The sequence below is a fragment of the Marmota marmota genome, unplaced genomic scaffold (genome assembly GCF_001458135.2).
Source record: "Marmota marmota marmota unplaced genomic scaffold, marMar, whole genome shotgun sequence".
Lineage (NCBI taxonomy): Eukaryota > Metazoa > Chordata > Mammalia > Rodentia > Sciuridae > Marmota > Marmota marmota.
The window spans coordinates 14,803,208-14,829,060 of NW_025999925.1; the positions used below are offsets into that span (position 1 = coordinate 14,803,208).

The 25,853-nt window shown below is 34.3% G+C and overlaps 1 long non-coding RNA gene across 1 annotated transcript in view; it reads left to right on the forward strand.

Moving 5' to 3' along the window:
• The first annotated feature begins 542 nt into the window (after positions 1 to 542).
• LOC125615827 overlaps positions 543 to 25,853 on the forward strand; it is a 62,218-nt gene continuing 36,907 nt past the window's right edge. The window contains exon 1 of the long non-coding RNA XR_007346428.1: positions 543 to 8,908. This is a non-coding gene — a long non-coding RNA (uncharacterized LOC125615827). The remainder of the gene's footprint in view (positions 8,909 to 25,853) is intronic.

A 25,853-nucleotide genomic window follows, 5' to 3' on the forward strand; every position in this document is an offset into this window, starting at 1 on the left:
TTCTTAGTGTTCCTTTGTGTAGTCCTTTGTCATACTGAATAGAGCTAATCTATGTAACCAGTACAATATTATGGAATAAATACATGCTATTACTGAAGCTTTGCCTTGAAAGACATTGCAGATTCAACTTTGTTCTCTCTTGGATTATCTGTTCTGGAGGGGAAAAGTTTCATATTGTGAAGCTGTTCAAATAGCTTTATGAAGAGATCCATATAGGGAGGAACTAAGGTCTTTTGCTAATAGTCAAGATTAAGTTGTTAGTCATGTGAGTGAGTCATCAAGGAAGCAGATTTTCTATCCCTGGTCAATCCTTCAGTTAACATCCCTGGGCAACATCTTGACTCATGAGAAACCCTGAACCAAAACTACCCAGCCAATCTGATTGCAAATCCTTGACCTACAGAAACTGTGATAATAAAACAAATTTTATATATATATTAGTCTCGTGTTACGAAGTTTGGAGGTGATTTGTCATGTAGCAATAGATAACTATTATATCACAGTATATGAAAGAACAGAGAGCTAGAGCTTAATTGATCTTATAGAAGATATTATATATGAACTGTCATGTATGCATCTTTATTAATAAATATTTATTTTAAAATGTGTTTGTATGACAGAATTTGGCTACAGACTGCTTTCATTTTGATTTAGTAGTTACCCCTTTGTTTATCTCAATAGTTGGGGACTATTTTTATCTGTCAAACAACAAAACAATTGTGTATGACCAAATTATCTTAGATCGTTTTTTAGGAGGTTCCAATTGATTTTCTGCCTATAGTAGCTTGATTCTATATACTTCTCTTTATCATCATCATCACTCCATAATAATTATCTTTCACCTGGACTATTAAAATAATCCTCTAATTCAGGTATTTACATCTATTGGTCCTTATCCATCTCATTATCACTATTAAAGTTTGAGTGGTTTCTTTAAAACATATATCTATTCATGTAACTCCACCACCACTCCTGCCCTCATCTGAAATCTTTCAGTGCTTGGAAAGGTGATAATGTAAAGGTTTTAAGGAAAAGACAAAATAATATGGCTTTCAAAAACCCTGCCAGGTATGCACCTACTGGTATTCCCAGCCTTGTCTTCCACTCTTCTCCATTTTGCTCACTATGATTCCACCTCACATTAGCCTTCCTTAAATTACTAGTATGCTTCCGATTCCCAATCACTTCGAAAGGCTTTTTGGTTTGCTTTTTTGAGACAGGGTCTTACACTTCTGGGCTTAAGCAAATTCTCCTGCCTCTCAGCCTCCTGAAAAGCTGGGAATACAAACAAGCATATGCCACACCCAGTCAACCACACAGAACTTGTATGTGGTGTTTCCTCTGCTTTGAAATCTCTTCTTTTTCCTCTATGCCTACTTTAAGCCTCTCCATTTTTCATATTTAGTGCATATGTCAGTTCTTCAGCAAGACTTTCCTTAATCTCCCTCTTTGGCTTCCATAATATCATACATTCCTCCTTTATTTATAAATCACATTGTAATTTCACATTTGTTTATGTGATTATTTGATTACTATTCATATTCATTTCTCATAGACCTCCTGACATTCTATGAGAACAGGTATTGTATGAGATATACTTCATTCATGTATGCCTTGAAGCCTAACACAGTGTTAAGAACATAACCCATATTTGATAAATATTGAATAATTGACTAATTTAATGAGCTTTGAATGGCCATGAATGTTGCTTCAGAGTCAGATGGCTAAGGTCCAAATTCTGGCAACTCCTGACTATGGAATTTTAGAAATGATTTTACCACATTTTTCCTTAGATTTTTTTCCTCTGTACTTTGAAAATAATAATTTCCGTATAGAGTTCTGAAAGAACTCAATGAGTTAATTTACATCAAGGTCTTAAAGCAATTCTTAAAACAGCACTTTATAGGGTGATTGCAATTATTATTATTAATAAACTTAGTCATTTTGTCAAGCTAGTTACTTAGGCCATAACCACCAGTTCCCTGAGTTAGTTCACTTTTTCCTTATAGACACCAAATTTTATTTATCAGTATAAAATAAGAAGCTGTATCAAAGATACAAATTAAAGTAAGAGCTTACCAGTCTTTGGGGGACTGCTCAGTTTTGACTTAGGTGTGGAGATACTAATATGAATCCCATATCACTGGCATTTATTTGGTAATTTACTTATTTAAATGAAATGACCAAGGGAGCAAGTTTGTATTTAAAACAACTCTCAAATAGCTCAGTATGTCTACCATCTCTCTGAGTTTTTTTGCATAGGTTACACACTTATGGATTTTTCTCAGTCTTGATTTGAGCCTCATCAAATATGGCCACATATTAACATCAGTTAAAATGCTATCGATCACTTTGTGCTATAGTCTTCCACACTCATGTACTGACTTTAAAAATGTTAAAACTGCAGGTTTATAACTTTTGAACACTTATGATATAAACTATTGAAACAATGTTCCTTCTTTTTGGACAGTAGAGATGTTTTCAGTTCAGTGCAAAGGTTGCAATAATTGGCCCTTGGTTAGCTGCTTGTGCTTCTTACAAAAGTTGTGAATGCTGGCACATAATATTCAGGCTCTTCACCTATATTCAGGTCCATTGTAAGCTGCTTGTGTTGCCAAGGATGTATTTTGTTCTTTGTTTACTACCTACCATGAAAAACAATACTTTGTACTTTCCAGAGAAACTGAGATTACCTAGTCCTTGCAACTTAGGTCATTTCATTTTGGGTAAAAGAAAAAAGAATTCTTTTCAACTTTTTGCCAGTTCCTCCTGGCTTTTTGAGAAGGAGATACCTCTGAAAGAAAATAGATCAAAGTTACATGGGACTAAGGGCAGATCAGATAACTATACTTTGTAGTCTGTAGAAAACAGAACTAGCTTTACTGGAAAAGAGACCGTGTGTTATAGCTATAAGGGGCAGAGGGAAGCTGAGAGGAAAGGTTATTCACCTAAAAATCCAACCACCATCATTTTTCACCAGTTCATCAGATGTTAAAATTCTATCATCAGAAATTCATTTTAAAAGATAATTCCTTGAAGTAGTTACTTATGGAAAAAAAAGTAAATTCTCTATCAATTCCTTTTCCCAAAAGTGAATTTGAAAGCACTAAGACCAAGAGTTAACCCTAGCTCCTAAAAGCTCTGATTTGATTATTGAGGAACCATGGAAAGGAAAGTTTAGAAGAGCATAGACTGTATATGAAAAGAGGCTACAGGGAAATCTCTGATCATAGAGAACAGTAATTTCAGTGTGTAATGATTACGAAAAGAAAGAGAAAAAAAGAATATTTTTCATGTTCTGTTCTGGAGATCTATAATAGTAGAAAGAAATGTTGTATGATCAGATAAAATTAAAGGGTACTCAGACCAAATTGGGAAATTTGTATTACCTAGAATATGAGAGCAATTTTACTTTCTTAAATATGCTAGTCATTAGTTTTTTTCTGACCATAACTGCACTAACTTCATTCCCTATTTATAGAGTGACATGCAAGTCCCTGTGGGCATAATAAAAATTTTCATTTTCTCTCTTTGGGGAACTCTCCATGTATACTGTTTTTTAGCAATTCACTCATTAATACACAAATCACTTATTTGATTGAGGCTTCCTCCATGAATAAGTGAGAAAATATAAGTCACTTTGTCTTCTAATAAAGAACCAAATAAAGGTTGACTAGACAAGGAAGAGGCTGGTACAGATTTATACATTACATTATTATGAGCTTGTTATTTGCCAGTTGAACTTGGAAGAAAAAAATTATGTTTTGAAAATAAAAACTATCACCTTGCTATCATCTACAAAGGAATTTCATGACAGGATGGGAATTTGCTAGTAGATGGAGGGAAGATAAAAATAGTAGGAAGAGATGGATTATGACAATTTATAACTTACCAGAAATTTCAAGAATAGTTGTGCCTGATTTTGAAAAGTTTAGTGTGCAATATTATCTACTTGTGGTTTTAATTTGGATTTCCATGATTAATAATGACATTGAATCCTTTTTCAAAGGTGTAATGATCATTTAGACATATACATTTATGAAGGGACTACTCAAATCTTTGGTCTATTTTGGAAAACATTGAATTGTCTCTAACTGATTATAGCAATGCTTTATATATTTTGAGTATAAGTCCTTTATCAATAGTTGTTTTACATTTCTCTTTTCCTAGTCAAAGACAGTTTTCACTCTCTTCTTTGGTGTCTTTTGATGATAATATGTTCTTAATTTTAATGTAGCCTATTTTATCAGTCTCTTCTTTCATGGTTAGTATTTTTATATTTAAGAAAAACATTAGCTGGGCATGGTGGCACATTCCTGTGATCCCAGCAACTTGGGAGGTGAAGCAGGAAATCACAAGTTCAAAGCCAGCCTCAGCAATTTAGTGAAAGCCCCAACAATTTAGTGAGGCCCTGTTTCCAACAAAGTAAAAAGATGCCTGGTACAGTGGCACACGCCCGTAATCTCATTGGCTCTGGATGATGAGGCAAGAAGATCATGCGTTCAAAACCAGTCTCAGCAACAGCAAGGTACTAAGCAACTCAGTGAGACCCTGTCTCTCAATAAAATACAAAATAGGTCTGGGGATGTGGCTCAGTGATTGAGTGCCCCTGAGTTCAACCCCCAGTACCAAAAGAAAAAAAGAAAAAGGGAAACATTGCCTACTTTAAGGTCATGAGGTATTCTTTTATTTCCTCCTGGAAGTTCCATTATTTTATCCTTCACATTTTTATTTTTGATACATTGTGATTTAAATTTGTATGTAATGTGAGGAAAGGGTCAGGGGGTTAATCTTTTTCCATATAGATATTCAGTTCATTCAGAACCTTGGTCATATTAGCTATTTCAGTGAACAATATACTCAACTGGGAAAATAACCATAAAACAAATACATGAAAAACTAAATTCAAGAAGTTACAAAAATGTATGTGATAGAAAATGGAAGTAAAGCTCCCTTCTACCCTGTATCTTTTATTCTCCATTACTTTCTTCAGAAGAAATCACAAGTATTGGTGCCCAGATATGCAAAACATCTCTGCTTTACTTTGGGCTTCTGAAGAAGGAAAAAAGCCCTTATCCCAAAGTCTATACCTTGAGTCTAACATAATGCCTTTTCTAGGTGATTCTGATAATGAGGTTTCTATTGATTCAGATATTTAAAAGTCCATTTTCTTTCACTCTTTTAAAAAGTATATTGCTGGATTTTTTAAAAGCCCAAGTAGACAAAGGCTTTATCTTACTAGGGGAAATTATTTATATTTATTGTGATTGGTTTTATCCTTGAAATTTTATTTTATATTATTTGCTACTTTTTAATTTTTGCCTTTAATGAAATGAATCAACTTGCTTACTGTCTTGTTTTAATAGCTGCTAAATCATATCTTTTATTTTATTCTGCTTATATATGTTTAACTCCCATTTTATGTGTATTTTTCTCTTAAAATCTAAAAGTAAGCAGTAAACTTATCCTTCCTTTAGCCAATTTCACTTCCTTCTGTTCCCTTTCTTCTACTACTGCCTTTTATCATTATGGGTGATAATCTGGAATTTTATTTTCAGATTATTATTAATTTTATGTTTAGTTTAAGTAATTATTTAGAGTTACCTCTAAGTTCTGGGTTTTGTTATTTGTTTGTTTTTGTTTTTCACACAACCTCCATGGTTAACACCCAAGAGCAAACCATCACCGTCTCTGCTTGGATCATCCCTGTACCTCTAACTCATTTTCCAATTTTCATTCTTTCCTTCTGTACTTGCTTCTCCATGTTCTCTATTTGCCATATAGAAGCAAGTGTGATTCTTTAAAAAATGCAAGTCAAGTCATACCATCACCTAAAACTCTCTTGTAGCATCTCATTGTTCACATTTAGAAAAACTCCTATATCCTTTGTGGCCTGATTATCAGACTTTACTTGACCTGTTCTCCCAGCCTTCATCTCCAACTTCAACTACCATTTTATCTCAGTGCTTGATTTACTTTGTCACCTAAGACTTCCTCAGTATTCTCAATCACCAACCACACTCCTGTCTGTCTTTATACTTACTGTTCATTCTGCCTGAAATGCTCTTTCCCAAGATGAGTGCTTGGCATGGTCATATACTTCCTTCAGGTCTCCATTTAAATATTATCTACTCAGAGAGGCTTTCTCTAACAATCCCATGGAAAATATAACCTTGGACCCCACTTTATGCTATAATTTCTTACTCTATTTTATTCTTCCTGGTACTTGTCATTATTAGACATATATCACTTACTTGTTATTTGCTTGTGTCTTATCTATTTTCCTTGCCATATTGAAAGCTGAATGAAAGTATGGAATATTTGTTCACTGTTTTATTCTGTGCTAAAATAGTACCTGACACCTAATGGGTACTTTCTACATATTATCTGAATCAACACATATGTGAATGAGTCAACAAATGGACATAAAACTCCAAAACCACTTTCAATTTTTGCTGGAGTTCTCTTTTGAGTAATAATGTTATCCTTTCTGCCTTTTCTCTTTTGTGCTTTCATGAATTCCTTAAAATTTCTGGTCTTTGAATAGAACCTATGCTTGTTTTTTTTTTTTTTAAGTTAATTAATTAATTAGATGTGGTGCTGAGAATCGAACCCAGTGCCTCACACATGCTAGGCAAGCTCTCTACCACTAAACCATGACCTCAGCCCATGAACCTATGCTTGTTCTTAAGTCACAAGATTTGTTTTTTCCTTATTTTTCGTTAAGGATTTTTTTCCCCTGGGAAGATAAGCAGTTTTATAAGTTAACTTCATCTTGATCTAACCTTGTCAGTATATTTAAGTCATTGATCAGGGCAATTTTTAATGTGTTAAACTTAAGGCTCAGAAATTCTCTACTTTGACTTCATATTAAAATTTTCAAAATGAGACTTGGAGAAATAGTTCAGTTTACTTAAATGCTCCTATAAAATGTTTCTTTAAATTAATACAGATTGTTTGTAACCAAAGGTACTGTCTTGTTTTGAGACATAAAGGAAACTCAACAGTTGTCAGGGAGAAAGTTTGAAAATGGCAGACTAAATCTGGGAAATAATATTAGCCATAAGAACTAGCCCCAGAGGATGGCATAATTTAAATCACAGCACTTAGCAAATTCAGGTTGATGTCCTGCCTCAAAGACTTCAATCAAATAGATGAATGGCAGCAATAGAAATCTCCATTGTAGTCATTTCATGGTCAGAAAGGGAACAAACTTATGGTTCTGGGAAATCTACCACACACCAAGGAATTAGTGGTCTAAGAGACAAGGTTTGGTCTCTGAGTGAGGGGCTGGCAAAGGTTACATAATTCAATTGAAATTAATTGGGAATAGATAATCTGTTGTCCCTTTAGTAGTTCCTCATCACTTTGTCAGACTTCCCCAAAGAAATGATTGTAAAAGAGGGCAAGGTCATACCTTTGAGGAACTAACCAAAAGGAGAGTAGCCTTCTGCTTTGAAATACCTTAACCTACTTTTAGGACTGGGAATGGTACTCAGTGGTAGAACACTTGCCTATTAGGTACAAGACCTTGGGTTCAATACCCAGCATCACATTAAATAAGTAAATTAAAAATTCAGTGAACATGGCATTCTACACACTCACATATTTATTTAAATATAAAAAATAATACTGCATTAAATTACTCGCCATTGAGGATAATAGTCTCTTCAAAAAGATACATCATGTTCAACCTATGGCTTTTCATGTTTCATGTCCTCTACTATTTGAGAAGTATGAAAAAGGGATCAAAAACTAGTATTCAAAACTAGTATCCTTGACATGGCATTCAAAACCATCCAAGGGCCAACACCTAACTACTTCACCAATCTTGTTTCATGACACTCTGAACTTTATGTTTTAGTAAATTCTGAATTACACGTACCAGTATATCAGTTTATCTGTATCACCTTGTGTTTCACACGTCTGGCCCTTGCTTTTGATGCATTTCTTCCTGGAATGCACTTTGTTCTTCACATTCCCTATTTGACTTACTCCTCCCTCATGCTTTAAGACTTAGCTCAGACATGTCCTTCAGAGAGTTTTCCTGACTCCTCCTCCTCCCCCTCTTTTCTCCCAGTTGATTTCCTTTGTCATCTCTCATATGGTTGTAATCAGATGTTAGCTGGCACTGGCCAACCAAGAATTCTTCACTGGTGCCTACAGTAGAACAGCTAGGTACTTGCCAGGAATGTCTCTCCCCCTGTGGTTTCTCCATATGGCTAGCTTGGAATTTTTAACATCATGGTGGAATAAATGTAGTAGAATTTTTTAGTCTGTCTAGCATTCCAAGATAAGATATAGAAACTGCAAAACTTCTACAATGCAGCTGAGGAAGTCCCAGGATATCATTTATGCTAAATCCTATAGATCAAATTATTTTGGTCTTCTAGGCCAGATTTAATAAGAGGGGAATTTAGGATGTACCTCTTGATAGTATGACCAACATGCCCACACAAACCAGAATAAAACTCATAGAAACATCTTTGGAGATCAATTATCATCTGTTTTATTTAACTAAGAACATAAATTGTTTTAACATTTGATTTCATTTTATAACAATTTTAGTAACAGCTCGTAGACTTCCAATAAATGTTTATTAACTAAAATGTCATATTTATTGAATAAAATTATGACTCTAAATAGGAAAGCCTGTAGCACTATAAAGACCTAGGGTTCACATCACTTTATAAGATAACAAATAATTTGCAGACCTACAATGTATGGTCAGAATTGAGTCAGGAACCAAATCAGGGAAAAGGGAGAGTTGAATATTCAAGTTCCTTATATTTCCCATACTTGCCTAGTTATAAGAATTATCTAGAGCACTTATTAATGTTCTCCTTTCCCCTAGAGTTTCTGTGTTGGTGGATCTGGGGAAGCCCTATAAACCATAAAATCCACAAGGGTAAGAATTCTGTCCATCTCTATTAATATATTCTCTGTCTTACACAATGATTGTCATACTGTAGCACTCCATAAATGTGAACATGCAGAGCTTTAAAACTGAAAATACTTCAGAACAGGGGAAGATCTAATTTTGTATAGCCTAAAGGTTGTACAATTGGAGAGATCTTCTTTTAAAACAACTCAGAACTTCAAATTTAAAAATTGAATAAGAAAATGTTTATTTAGAATGAAAAGAAATCATTAAAAAAGATAACTTTAAAAAATTTTACTAGTTTACAAATCTTTTTTTAAATGACAGTTCCACAAACATAACAGAATCAAGAAAAATAACATCACATTTTTATTTGCTAAGGATTTTAATGTTATTGTTAATCCTTTCAAAGAACCATTTTTGTCAATTTCTGTTTTTGATTTCATTTATTCTTGCTCTTATTTTTATTATTTCCTTTTCCACTTATTTTGGGTTTACTTTTCTTTTTCTAGCTTCTTAACTTGGAAACTTAGGTTACCATTTTTATATTTTTTCTAATATATGCATTTAGAATTATAACTTTTCTCCTAAACAGTCTTTAGCTGTATCCCATAAAATTTGATATGTAGTATATTTTCTATGTTCAGTATGAAATATTGAGTGCTTTCTTCCACTACAGTCTTCTGCCATGATGTTTTTCCTCACCTAGAACCCAGAGCAATGGATCTGGCTATCTATGACTGAAACCTCTGAAATTGTTGCTAAGTGGCCCAAGCTGACCTCCATCATGCAAAAGATGTTTTAAGGAAAGGTTGATACAGATTTTCTGAAGAAAGAAAAAGGTCTCTTCTCAATATGGCTTTGGAAAGTACTCAGATGGAAGTGAGGTTCAAAAATGAGCCTGAGTCCTAAGACATCAACTCAAACTCTCCTGCAGCTCACAAAAGTAATCCCAGTTTTCCCAAGTTGCCTCTTGCCTCATCACTGATACTTGTCTTCCTTAAGGCAAACTCGTTATCTGTTACTTTTATCATTCTATTTAAAAAGTATTCTCAGCTTCTTGAAGAAGTATCAAAAATTATATAAAAGAACTAGTCCACACAGAATTGGAATGTGCAAGACAATATTCAGCCATGAAAGAATTGGAAGACTGAAGAATTGGAAGTCATTTAGTTCCCACTGCTACTTTATTCCTACTAACTCAAAATCTTGAAATAAAGAGAATTGATTTAGGAGAACTTCACCTAAAGGAGAACTTCTCTAGAATGGAGACTCATCTGGTGGTGATCAACAACAAAGAGGAGTAGGATTTCACCATCCAGAATCTGTAAATAGATGCTGTTTACCATGTGGGGCTGTCAGATACAGAGTCAGAGACATTGAAAGTGGATTGTTCAGACACCATACAACTCAAGTGCCACATTCTGGCATTAAGTTCAATTGTGAGATGATGGAAATCTAGTTGTGAATCAAACATTCTCCATGGTCATATGGTTAAATTGGCATCCATTGTTATAGAGATAGCTAATAAGTTCCTCTTTATGTGTAAGAGATTCCATAGAATTTTAGGTAGGTGGTCAACTACTCCACTTGTGAGAAAATTTTCCACATATTTACTTGTTTATTAATTTATTTGCCCATTCATAAAATAAGCGCTTACTTAAAATTTTGAAAGTGCCAGAAACTATATAGGAAACGCCTTTTTGTGAACACATGGAAGACACATGAACCTCTCTGCAAATTTCTTTCTGATTGTTAAGGATTTATTTACTGATATATGATGTAGTTCCTTTACCTGTTTTCTCTTCCTCTCTTTGGCTTTCTTCATGTATAGTTAGCAAATAAAATTGTATTTAGTTTAGAAAAAATATTTTCTAACTTTCATTGTGATATCTTTATTTCTCTCTCTCTCTCTCTCTCTTAGTTATTATTTCTTTTTTGGCCCACTGAGTTAGAGTGCAAGGTTAATTCAAATACATGAATTTTTAAAAATAACTTATATTTATTTATAACTTATAACTTAATTTTATTATGACTTCAGAACATAGTTTGCAAAACTTTAGTCTTAAAAATTATAAGAACTTGTTTTATGACTCAGCATATAATCTATTTTATTGAGCATATTATATGTGCATGAAAAGAATGGATATTCCAAATGGATACTCCAAAGTGGATATTTGAAGTCTCAAATTTGAGTATAATCCAGTGGTAGAATACTTGCCTAACATGCACAAGGCCTTGGGTTCAAGCCCCAGCACCAGAAAAAAAGTTCTAAATTTTATCAAATACAATCACTGTAAGTATTTAGACATACTGACTACTTTTTAAAAAATATGTAATTGTTGACATATTTACAATCAGTATCCTGATTATCTTATAAGAATCTCCTTATGCCATGAATTCTGTTTGTTTGTTTGTTTATTTGTTTGTTTGTTTGTTTTCAGAGAGGGGAGATAATGGGGATTGAACCCAGAGGTGCTAGATTCCCAGCCTTTTTATTTTTTAAATTTTAAGACAGGGTCTCATTAAATTGTTCAGGGCCTTGCTAAATTGCTGAGGCTGGCCTCAAACTTGGAACCCTCCTGCCTCCAAAGCCACTGGGACTACAGGTATGGGTCACCACGCCCAGCTAACTCTGTTTTATATTTAAAGTGAATTCCCTTTTCACAGCACATAATTAAGTCTTGATTTCTTATTCATTCAGAAGAAAGTTGCCTTTTAGCTGGAGCATTTAATCAATTTATATTTAATGTAACTATTAGTCTGGTTCTATTTAACTATCACTTTATTATTTACCTTCTTTTTCCCTATTACCTTCTTGTAATTCCTCTGTGTCTACTTACAATTTTTTTGGTTAATTGAATATTAGTTCTTTAAGCCAAAAAAACTCTACAGTTTTTGGTCCAGTTTTCAATTATCTAGCATGGCACCATCTGGCAAATAATAGTAAACAACAATACCACAAAAAGAGGAAACACTGTCATTAATTTTATCAATGAATTTTGTCTCCCTTCTGTATTTGATTACTCTCAGTCATATTCCCATGCCTTCAAGTAGTTGTTTTGGATATTTTTTCCTATTTTGCTATTATTGTCTGTGGAACAGTTTTCTCAATAGGAGGTGCTTTTCTATACCAGAAGTGGAACCTAAATTTTAAGGGTCATAACCCAGTCATTGATAATGCCCCTTGTTGATGTCCCTCACTAATGCTCTACATTGATGTATTTTATGTGTTTAAAAGACATCTATTCTTTTGCAGATATGACTTTCTGAAATAATTTATTAGTAGATCTTTATTTTTTAATGGATTACTGCTAGCTCTGAAACACACTATTGGTGAAATCATGAAGAGAGGCTTACAGATGGTTTTGTATATGTGTGAAGTATTTAAAATGTTGGTAAGAAAATGAATAAGCAGTATCTTAACATTCTTTTCCTATCCATGCTAACAGTTAATGAGCCAGGTGAGGCGAGGCACACCTGTAATCACAGCTACTCTGAAGGCTGAGGCAGGAGGGTCATAAATTCAAGGCCAGCCTTAGCAAGACCCTGTCTCAAAATAAAAGTGAAAAGGGCTGAAGGGTAGCATAGTGGCAGAGTACTTTCCTAGCATGTGTGAGGCCCTGTGTTCAATCCCAATTACTTCCCCCCACCACCAAAAAAAAAAAAAAAGAAATAAAGAAAGAAAGAAAATGGGTGGATGAGATCTAAAATAGGCTAGAGAAAACAATGCTCCTTTGAATTGCCTGGTTCTTACATTTCACCTCTTGCATTCTTGGAAAGGGACATTTTTTTTATTGCTTTCTTAATAGTCTTAAGTTATCTTAACTATATAAGATATTGTTCTTTCTTCTAAGGAGCAATATAAGATTTTATTTAACTCAGAAGCAGTGACACTGTTCATCTCCCTCATTCAGTTTTCCAGTCTATTTTTTTCTTCTTATTCTTTAAGAATAATAAGATTAAATTCCAAAGTTAACTGTTCAGAACTGAGCAAGGCTGGGCAAAGGTAATCAACTACTTGCACAGAATCAGAGGCCAAGCAAATTCTTCAGCTCTCATTTTCTGGGGACCAAAAGTAGCTGTGTTCTTGCCCTAGGGCTTACCCTCACTGCCTTATGGATAAAACCTCCTTTGCTCAGTCTCCTAATCAGGAAAAAGTGGTTGGATTGAGTCATGTTTCACCTGAAGTATTTTGGCCCCTTATCTGAACTAGTCATTATATCTTGAGGCAGTTGTAACTAGGACTGCTATAATGATCTGACAAAAGACCTATTGTTCCAACATTACCAGTCATTAACTCTCTAAGACAAGATGTGACATGCCACATCCATCAGACAGTTCATGCAGAAGGAATCTCTTCTTGACAAATATAATCCCTCCTCACCTTTGTTCATGACAATTTTATTTCTTCCATAATGTCAAACTACCAATTTTTCCAACTCAGCACTCCCTACTTGGACTATAGGACTTTTTTTCACTTCAAAAAGAAGTCTTACTATCTTTTCACTTTTGATTGTGTCTTACTTTAATCATCTTTCTCAGAATTGTAGTTTTAAATAGATATATATTCAAAGTAGCAATGCCTGATACTAATACCTATAAATATTTTCTTTCCCATTATTTTTGCTTCAAATTTTACAATTTAAAGTACAATAACTTTTTAATCATGTCATTACTTCAAGTTTGGTATGAATGAAAAAAAAAGTTATTTAACATATCTGTCAGAATGGATGAAAACTAGCAATTGGAATATTTGCCTAAATGCAAACGAAAAGCAGGATACTTGGTACCTAATTTTTAATTCTACATTTTTCTGCAAAGTAACTTTACTGACCTAGAAAATTATAAAATAATGTATTTTATAAAAGTGGGACAATTGCTTCAAAATATCTCTACTTTTTTCCCTCCAATGATTAAACCTATATAAAACGAACTAAACTGATGTCCAAACTAAGAAATTCTCTCTGAAAACAACTCTCTAATTAGTTCTCATTAGCTACAGTTCAGGTGCAGCTATCTTCAAGGTAGTGTCAGGTTCTGAATAAAAATAAAAGAGAGCATGTCTTTGTTTTGACTTAAAATGTAACTGAGCAAATAACACAGGAGTGCACAGGCAGCTAAGCTTAAGAACATAAGAGGAAGATAGACGTCAGAAAAGCTGATAGTCTCCTAGTAACTCAGAGGGCAACCTTGAACATTGGTAAAGAAAAGGCATTCCTGGTAAAGTTAAGGAACTGGCTGGATAGAATTAAGGAAAGTGGAATTTGCAATTACGAGATGATGTCTGAAAGTATTAGGTTATGGACTCCTATATTGAACCCAGATTCTTACCAGACAGTTTTCCCTGGAGTATAGAATAACAAAGTTCAATAAGAGAGAGTTCATCAAAGTTTAGCTTATGCTGAAAGAGAAAGGAAAAGATAAAAAACTAAGAAAGATAGAAAGGGGTAGGAACTTTTTATCTCATTTAGGTAAGAATGCTTGTTCTTTCCTGAATATGGTCATATGGAGTCAAAACCAGAATTTATCTGCTGAGTCATAGAGCTGAGTGGATGAACTCTGAAGAACTGAAAAAGATCAAGTGCTCATGTCTAAGGGATGCATGGTGTAGTAATAAAGCTGAATAGATGAATTCTAAAGAATTAAAAGAGACCAACTACTCAAGTCTAAGTGATGGGTGATATTTGGGAAGGTAAGACTAAGAGAAAGGAAATCCCTTAGGGAAGACAGAGATTAAGAATCAATGTTCTAGGAGTGCCACTGCTACCCATGTGGGAGCTCACACCAAGGGTAGGCCCAGTTCTACCCCTCTATACTCCCACCCACCTGGGAGCACAGGCCTAACCCACCTCCATCTTGGGACACTGTAGCCATTGCCATAGCCCTACCCATGCAATAGCCTCCACCTTGTGACAACATACAGGGCCTTAGAAGCAGCTGCATCTCGGAACAGGAATATCAAATCCAGTGTAAGTCCCACCCTTTCAGCCCCAGTTCTGAAAGACATTGCATCCATCTTGGGACACCTCCACTGCTATCTTTTGTCACCACCACCTCTAGTTGCAGTAGCATTTATTACAGGACACTAGCAGAGTCTAGAAGCTCAACACCAAGGTGAGGTTCAGATAATCTGCACAAATATTACGAGATTATAGGGTAGAAACTGTAATATCTCGGATCCACGCCGCAAGAAAGGAAGATTCACAGACAACATAAAAAAAAAAAAAAAAACAAGGGAAGAAAGTGTCACAAATAAACCAGAATACTACAATAATAAAATCCATGGACAGCACAATTGATGAAATATCAGAGAAGGAGTTCAAAATATACATAATTAAAATGATCTTTGAATTGAAGAATTACCTACATGAACAAATACAGGCAAAAATTTATCACTCCAATAGAAAGATAAGTGAGCAAATACAGGCAACCACTGATCACACCAACAAAGAGATAAGGGAGCAAATACAGGTAGCAAAAGATTACTTAAGAAAGAGAGATTCTGAAAAAAAAATCAGAAATCCTTAAAATGAAGGAAACAATAAACCAAATTAAAAAAATTCAATAGAAAGCATCACCAACAGATTAGATCACTTGGAAGACAGAATGTCAGCTAGTGAAGACAAAGTATACAATCTATAAAATAAACTTGACCACACAGTGAATTTGATAAGAAACCATGAACAGAACATCCAAGAATTATGGGATAGCATCAAAAGATCAAATCTAAGAGTTATTGGGATAGAGAAAGGTACAGAGATTCAAACCAAAGGAATGCACAAACTCTTCAATGAGATAATATAAAAGAATTTGAAGATGATATTTGGGAAGGTAAGACCAAACATGAAGAATGAATTGAAAAATCAAATATAAGTGGCTTACAGGACACCAAGTGTACAAAATTACAACAGATCTACCCCAAGCCCTATTATAATAAAAATTCCTAGCATACAGAATAAGATTGAATCTAAAAGGCTGCAAGAGAGAGGAATCAGATCACACGCAGGGGGAGACCAATTCATATCTCAATAGATTTTTCAACCCAAACCCTCAAAGCCAGGAGGTCCTGGAACAACATATACCTAGTTGTGAAACAAAATGGATGCCAACCAAGAATCTTATATCCAGCAAAATTAAGCTTCAGACTTGATGATGAAATAAAAACGTTTCACGGTAAACAAAAGTTAAAAGAATTTACAGTGAGAAAGCCTGCACTACAGAGCATCCTCAGCAAAATATTCCAGGAGGAACAATGAAAATCAGCAAAGGGAAGAACTACACTAAAGGAAAGGGCAATCAAAGGAGAAACTACATCAAGTTAAAGACCAAAAATAAATCAAAATGTCTGGGAGTACAAATCATATTTCAATAACAGCCCTGAATGTGAATGGCCTAAATTCATCAATTAAAAGACACAGACTGATAGATCAGACTAAAAAATAAAAAAGAATCTAACAATGCTGCCTTCAAGAGACTCATCTCATAGGAAAAGACATCCATAGACTGAAGGTGAAAGGGTGGGACAAAGTGTACCACTCACATGGACCATGTAAATAAGCCGGGGTTTCCATCCTCATATCACATAAAGTGGATTTCAAACCAAAGCTAGTGAAAAAAGATAAAGAAGGACATTTCATATGGCTTAAGGGATTCATACATCAACAAGACATAACAATCATAAATATCTATGCCCCAAACAATGAGGCGCATGTGTATGTCAAACAGACCCTTCACAAATACAAGAACCACTAGACCATGACACAATAATACTGGGTGACTTTAATACACCTCTCCCACCACTGGATAGATGTTCCAAACAAAACTAAACAAAGAAACTGTAGAACTCAATAATACAATCAATAATTTGGACTTAACAGACATATATAGAATATTTCATCCATCAATGAAAGTATTAGGTTATGGACTCTTCTTCTTAGCAGCACTTGGATCCTTCTCCAAAATAGACCATATGTTGCCACAAAGCAAATCTCAGCAAACACACAAAAATAGAGATACTACCCTGAATTCTATCTGACAGTAATGGATTGAAATTAGAAATCAATGATAAAATTAAAAAGAGAAGCTACTCCAATACTTGGAGACTAAACAATATGTTATTGTATGATGTATGGAAAACAAAAGATGTCAGGGAGGAGATTAAAAAAAATTCTTAGAGGTAAATGAGAACTCTGATACAACTTATCAAAATCTCTGGGACACTATGAAGGCAGTTCATCACTAAGAGGAAAGTTCATTGCATGGCGTTCATTCATTAAAAGAAGAAAAAGTCAACAAATAAACAACCTGGCATTACAACTCAAAGCCCTAGAGAAAGAACAACAAACCAACACCAAAAGTAGTAGAAGACAGGAAATAATTAAAATCAGGTTGGAGATCAATAAAATTGAAACAAAAAAATTCAAAAAAATTGACAAAACAAAAAGCTGATTCTTTGAAAAATAAATAAAATTGACAAACCCTTACCCACCCTAACAAAAGAAGGAGGGAGAGAACTCAAATTACTAAAATTTGTGATGAAAAAGGAAATATCATGACAGAAACTATTGAAATACAGAAGACAATTAGAAACTATTTTGAAAACTTATACCCCAGTAAAATAGAAAATCTTGAAGACATCACAAATATCTATAGGCATATATTCAACCCAAACTGAGTCAAGAGAACATACAGAATTTAAACAGATCAATTTCAAGCAAGGAAATAGAAGACGCCATCAAAAGCCTACCAACCAAGAAAACCCAGGACCAGAAGGATTCACAGCTGAGTTCTACAAGACTTACAAAGAAGAATTAATACCAATACTCTTCAAATTATTCTGTGAAATAGAAAAGGAAGGACCCCTTCCAAACTCATTCTATGAAGCTAGCATCATCCAGATACCAAAACCAGTCAGGGAAACATCAAGGAAAGAAAATTTCAGACCAATATCCCTGATGCACATTGATGCAAAAATTCTGGCCAATCACATACAAAAACATATTTAAAAAATAGTGTGCCATGATCAAGTGGGGTTCTTTCCAAGGATGCAAGTTTAGTTCAACATACAGAAATCAGTAAATATAATTCATCACATCAATAGACTTAAAGATAATAATCATATGATTATATCAGTTGATGCAGAGAAAACATTTGACAAAATACAGCACCCTTTCATATTAAAAACACTAGAAAAACTAGAGATAGTAGGAACATAGCTCAGCATCATAAAAGCTATCTATGTTAAACCCAAGGCCAATATCATTCTAAATGGAGAAAACTTGGAAGCATTCCCTCTAAAACTGAATCAAGACAGGGATGCCCTCTTTCACCATTTCTATTCAACATAATCCTTGAAACTCTAGCCAGAGTAATTAGACAGATGAAAGAAATTAAAGGGATACAAACTAGAAAAGAAGAACTCAAACTATAATTATTTGCTGATGACATGATTTTATACTTAGAGGATCCAAAAAACTCCACCAGAAAACTTATAGAATTAATTAATGAATTCAGTAAAGTAGCATGGTATAAAATCAATACCCATAAATAAAATGCATGTCTATATCCTCTGATAGAGAAGTTAGGAAAACTACCCCATTCACGATAGCCTCAAAAAAATAAAATACTTGGAAGTCAACTTAAAAAAAGAGGTGAAAAATCTCTACAATGAAAACCACAGAACACTAAAGAAAGAAATTGAAGAAGACCTTGGAAGATGGAAAGATCTCCCATGCGCTTGGAAAGGCAAAATTAATATTGTCAAAATGGCCATACTACCCAAAGCACTATACAGATTCAATGTGATTTTAATTAAACTCCAATATCATTCCTTATAGAAATAGAAAAAGCAATCATGAAATTTATTTGGAAAAATAAGAGACCTAAAATAGCCAAAGCAATCCTTAGCAAGAAGAGTGAAGCAAGAAGTATCACAATACCAGACCTTAAACTATACTACAAAGCAATAGTAACAAAAACAGCATGATATTGGCACCAAAATAGACATGTAGACCAGTGGTACAGAATAGAAGACACAGAGACAAACCCACAAAAATACGGTTACTAGACAAGGGAGCCAAACACATACATTGGAGAAAAGATAGCCTCTTCAACAAATGGTGCTGGTAGAACTGAAAATCCGTATGCAGCAAAATTAAGCCAAACCCCTATCTCTCACCATGCACAAAACTCAACTCAAAGTGGATCAAGGAACCAGGAATTAGACCAGAGACCCTGCACCTAATAGAGGAAAAAGTAGGCCCAAATCTTCATCACATTGGATTAGGCCCCAACTTTCTTAACAAAACTCCTAAAGCACAAGAAATAAAATCAAGAATTAATAAATGGAATGGATTCAAACTAAAAAGCTTCTTCTCAGCAAAAGAAACAATCAATGAGGCAAAGAGAGAGCTTACATTTTGAGAACAAATTTTTGCCACAAGCATGTCAGATAGAGCACTAATCTCCAGGATATATAAAGAACTCAAAAAACTTAACACTGAAAAAACAAAGAACTCAATCAACAAATGGGCTAAGGAAATAAACAGACACTTCTCAGAAGAAGTTATACAATCAATCAACAAATATATGAAAAAATGTTCAACAACTATGTAATTAGAGAAATGCAAATCAAAATTACTCTTAAGATTTCATTTCATGCCAGTCAGAATGGCAGTTATCAAGAATACATACAACAATAAATGTTGGCAAGAATGTAGGGGAAAAGGTACACACATACATTGCTGGTGGGACTACAAATCGGTGCAACCAATCTGGAAAGCAGTATGGAGATTCCTGAGAAAACTTGGAATTAAACCACCATTTGGCCCAGTTATCCCATTCCTCTATCTATACCCAAAGGACTTAAAGTTAGTATACTACAGTAACACACATCAATGTTTACAGCAGCTCAATTCACAATAGCTTAACTGTGGAAGCAACCTAACTGCCCTTCAATAGATGAATGGATAAATAAACTGTGGTATATATACACAATGGAATATTATTCAACATTATAAGAGAATAAAATTAGGGCATTTGCAGGTAAATGGATGGAGTTGGAGAATATCATGCTAAGCAAAGTAAGCCAATCCCCTAAAAACAATCATTGAATGTTCTCTCTGATAAGTAGATACTGATCCATGATTGGAGGGAGGGGATGGGAAAAATGGAGGAACTTAGATTATTCAAAGGGGAGAGAGTGATAGAGAAGGTGCTTGGGAGCAGGAAAGATTGTGGAATGAGATGGACATCATTACCCAAGATACATGTGTGACTGCACATATGATGTGGCACTACATTGTGTACAACCAGAGAAATGAAAAATTGTGCTGCAATTGTGTACAATGAATTAAAATGCATTCTGCTGTCATACATACCTAAATAAAATTAATTAATTAATTAAAAAATATCCTGAGATCTGCAAAAGCAAGCATCTTAGGTTGTGAACTTGGGAAGATGGCAAGGTTTGTAAGTATGGCATTATTAGCTGAGAATATGCTAGGCATATGATGTTCTGTCTTCTATCTCTCAGGTTCATCAGGCTTTTTATATGTAATAATTAAAATAAAATAGTTCTAAAAATAGACACTGAAGAACTGTACTCTGCCTATTAATATCTATTCCATAGGCATATCAAACCTATGATACAAAGGACTAATATTTTTCTCTTCCCTGATCATTGTTACATTAGATATTGTTGCCCTATTTGAAGCAGATACTCCTAGTCAAGTGAGTGTATCATCCATTAACTTACTATGGGCATCAGCAAACATGATCTGCAATCACTGTGAGAAACTTAGGGTGGCTGAAAGCAATTGTTCTTGGCAAGGTCTACCTTTCACAGTAGATAATTTAGTTTGTAAAGACTATAAGCTGTTTGTTATCTATGACTTCTTCCAAGAGACCTACTCTAGCACTGTTGTAAACCCCACACATTCCATTTGTGAATTAGTTAGAATATTAATTTTCAAGTTAATGGAAAAAGCACAAGCTACTGACTTCACCTTCTTATATCAAATACATAAAAATAAATGTATATGCATTATCTTAATTGAAAAAAAATCAAAGAGAACTATAAGAGACCCAGAAACTATGAGAAATTCTGACAAAATGCAAATGGAAAATTGCATAGAGGACATCACCCAGGAAGAAGTTGGAGGCCATGAGAAGCACAGGAGAAAGTGGAAAAGCACTAAAGGAGCTTTCATGGTAAAAGATACAAGTGAAGCAGCAGAACAGAGAGGTATCTCATTAATACCAGGGAATCTCAACTACAGAAATTCTCAAGTGGGACTCCTTCATTATTTGATGACAGTCACAATTATGTAAGAGAAGAAATAACAAGAGCAAATGAAAAAACTTATCCAGAGACTCTAGAATTATAGCTCTTAAAGAAAAGACCAACATCAGATTTTCCATGTACAATATATTAGATATACACATGGAGCATTTTCTTCAATAAAAATGAGATAATTATGAACCTATGTGGCATATACTGCAATTTTTTTCATATCTATTTTGTTCTCACTTCTTCCTAACAAAATCCCAACATTACTCAAAGTAATAATATCATGCCTACCTAAAAATACCTCTGAAGACTCCCTTGCAACTAGAACTGAACATTTAACAGAGAAATGTTAGCAGGTGTTTGGGGGGGGGCAGAAATTCACTACTTTTCTAATACAAAATAAGACAAATGTAAAAAAAAAAATCAATGTTCTTAAGTCATCTTCAATTTCTTTCTTTAGTGTTCTGTAGCTTCATCAATCCTTTGTTAGATTGATTCCTAAGTATTTTATTCAATTTTTTGAGGCTTTTGTTAATGGGATAGTTTTCCTATTTCTCTTTCAGTTGATTGTTTATTGGTGTATAGGAACATAATTAATTTATGTGTATGAACTTTATATCCTGTTATTTTGCAGTATTTGTCTATGAGTTCTAGAAATTTTCTAATTTTTGGGGGGTCTTCTATATAGAGAATCATGTTTTCAGCAAATAGGGATAGCTTGAGTTCCTCTTTTCATATTAATAACCCTTTAACTAACTCTTTTTCTCTCTTTTTCTTTCTCTCTCTTTTTCTTTCTTTCTCTCTCTTTTTCTTTCTCTCTTTCTCTCTCTCTCTTTCTCTCTCTCTCTTTCTTTCTCTCTCTCTTTCTTTCTCTCTCTCTCTTTTCTTTCTCTTTCTCTTTCTCTCTTTTCTTTCTCTTTCTCTCTCTCTTTTCTCTCTCTTTCTCTCTCTCTCTTTCTTTCTCTCTTTCTTTTCCTTCCTTCCTTCCTTCCTTCCTTCCTTCCTTCCTTCCTTCCTTCCTTNAAGTTTTGTTACTGATATACAGGAATGCCTTTGATTTATGCGTGTTGATTTTATATCCTGCCACTTTGCTGAATTCATTTATCAGTTCTAGTAGTTTCTTTGTAGACCCTTTTGGGTCTTCTAAGTATAGGATCATATCATCCGCAAATAGTGATATTTTAAGTTCTTCTTTTCCTATTTTTATGCCTTTAATTTCTTTTGTCTGTCTAATTGCTCTGGCTAGAATTTCAAGGACTATGTTGAATAGAAGTGGTAAAAGAGTGCATTCCTGTCTCGTTCCACTGTTTAGAGGGAATGCTTTCAATTTTTCACTGTTTAGGAAGTATGTAGCTTTTACTTTCATGTTCTTGGATAGGCAGAATTAATATTGTCAAAATGGTCATGCTATCAAAATCATTATACAGATTTAATTCAATTCCCATTAAAATTCTAATAAAATTCTTCATAGAAATAGAAAAAGAATTATGAAATTCATTTGGAAAAATAAGATGCCCAGAATAGTAAAAGCAATCCTTATTGTGAAAAGGAAAGCATGAGTCATCACAATACCAGACCTTAAGTTATACTACAGAGCTATTGGAACAAAAGAGCACGGTATTGACACCAAAACAGACAAAAAACCGAATGGAACAGAATAGAAGCACAGAGACAAACCCACACAGACATAATTATCTTATGCTAGACAAAGGCACCATAAACATACATTGAAGAAAAGATAGCCTCTTCAACAAATGTGCTGGGGAAACTGGAAATCTATATGTAGCAGAATGAAATTGAACACCTACTTCTCACCCTGCACAAAGCTCAACTCAAAGTGGATCAAGGACCTAGGCATTATATCAGAGACCCTGCGCCTACTAGAAGAATACTTTCTGTCATGTAGGCTTAGGAACCGAATTCCTCAACAAGACTCCTAAAGTGCAAGATGTAAAATCAAGAGTCAATAAATGGGATGGTATCACTAAAAAGCTTTTTCACAGCAAAGGAAACAAGAATGTGAAAACAGAGCCGACAGAATGGGAGAAAATCTTTGCCATCTGCACCTCAGATAGAGCATTAATCTCCAGGATATATAAAGAACTCAAAAAACTTAAGACCAAAAAAACCAAACAACCCAATATCATTCATCCAATCCATAATAGTATATCTAAAGAATATATATGTGCCAGGCACAGTGATGCACACATGTAATCCCAGTGACTTGGGAGGCTAAAACAGAAGGAATGCAAGTTTGAAGCCAGCTTGGGCAACTTAGTGAGACCCTGTCTCAAAATCAAATAATAATAATAATAATAATAAGAAGAAGAAGAAGAAGAAGTGCTGATTGTATAGCTCAGTGATAGAGTGTCCCTGGGTTTAATCCCTACTACTGCTCTTTTCCCCCAGAATATACATGAATTTATATATAATAATATAATATGCATTAGTATAGTAACCAATCACCAGAAAGTATTTAAGGTAAATTACATAGAGTACTATCAAAATCTGTCAAATGTCATGTTTCTGTTTTGTGCATCCAAATGCCCTGATGATTACTGAATGGAAGTAAGCTATTAAGCTCCAAGCTATCTCTAGAAAATTGGTCATAAGACTATAATAGAAAGCTTCCAGGAATAGAAGTAAATAGAAAACAATTAAGCTTAATTATTTGTATAGTTAAAGGTAATATTAAATTAAAATGTACCATATGGCTTTTAAACTTTTGATTTAAAGTGTTAAAGAAATTTCTTGGTTTTAAATGTGGGCTGCCTTCTCTAAAGTATTCCTAAAATAAAATGGAATTTTTAACTGCATAAACAACTGTGAAAGACTTCAGTCTTTCATTCCTTTATTTTATTTGCAGTCCTTCATTTGGCATCTTTCAGAAGTACTAAATTTACAACGAAAAGCAATCCTGTTTTAATTTTTATATGTGCTTTCAGAAAATAAGTAAACTTGTAAGTTTATAAAGCATTTTATTAACCTTATTATCATGCTCCAAACTTAATGTTAAAAATATTGTTTGTGTGACTTGAATACACAAAAACTATCTTTTAAGTAGAAAGGAAATAGGTTATTTCTTAAAAGACAGAAGATACACAAAACTAAAAAATATTCATGTATACTTGATATAAAATTTAAGCAGCACTTTTAGAGAAATCAAATATTTTTCTCCCTTAGTCGCAAATAAAAAAAATTATTCTTAGGGCTAATAATGGTAAGCAGAACTGAAACAATAAAAGAGATTGGGTTGTTGAATATTGTTGCTATAGAATTTAATTCAACACAGCATGTGTGATATATTGTCCTGGCCCCTCAATTCTATTGCCTAAAGACATGAAGTGGTAGATACTCTGGTGACACTTGATCAAATCATATAGACTGCCCGTAATTTGATGAACAATGAAGAACTATTGAAGATTAAAGGAAAAAGAGAGGATATGCTTAGGGAAAAAAGTGCTAGGCAAAGGAACTCAGTAATTTACCTAATATAAAGAATTTGTAACTAAAGAAATTTAAAATAAAGATTTCAAAAGACCATGTCTAACTTCACGCATTCTAATAATCATCTATAATTGGACTTCACAAATCTGATTCTGTTTGGTCACAGATTCTTCAGGTTCAAGTGAAATCTTTTTTTTTTTTTTTATTGGTTGTTCAAAATATTACACAGATCATGACATATCATCTTATATACATTTGATTCAAGTGGGTTATGAACTCCCATTTTTTACTCCAAATACAAGTTGCAGAATCACATCGGTTACACATCCACATTTTTACATAATACCATATTAGTGACTGTTGTATTCTGCTACCTTTCCTATCCCCTACTATCCCCCCTCCCCTTCCCTCTCATCTTCCCTCTCTACCCCATCTGCTGTTGTTTAATTCTCTCCCTTGTTTTTTTTTTCCCCCTTTCCCCTCACAAACTCTTATATGTAATTTTGTGTAACAATGAGGGTCTCCTTCCATTTCCATAGTTTCCCTTCTCTCTCCCTTTCTCTCCCCCCACTCATCTCTGTTTAATGTTAATCTTTTCCTCATGCTCTTCTTCCCTGTTCTGATCTTAGTTGTTCTCTTTATATCAAAGAAGACATTTGGCATTTGTTTTTTAAGGATTGGCTAGCTTCACTTAGCATAATCTGCTCTAATGCCATCCATTTCCCTGCAAAATCCATGATTTTGTCATTTTTTAGTGCTGCGTAATACTCCATTGTGTATAAATGCCAGTTTTTTAATCAATTCATCTATTGAAGGGCATCTGGGTTGATTCCAAAGTCTAGCTATTGTGAATTGTGCTGCCATGATCATTGATGTGGCAGTATCCCTATAGTATGCTGTTTTAAGGTCCTCAGGGAATAGACCGAGAAGGGCGATAGCTGGGTCAAATGGTGGTTCCATTCCCAGCTTTCCTAGGAATCTCCATACTGCTTTCCATATTGGCCGCACCAGTTTGCAGTTCCACCAGCAATGTACAAGTGTACCCTTTTCCCCACATCCTCGCCAGCACTTATTGTTGCTTGACTTCATAATGGCTGCCAATCTTACTGGAGTGAGATGGTATCTTAGGGTGGTTTTGATTTGCATTTCTCTGACTGCTAGAGATGGTGAGCATTTTTTCATGTACTTATTGATAGATTGTATGTCCTCCTCTGAGAAGTGTCTGTTCAGGTC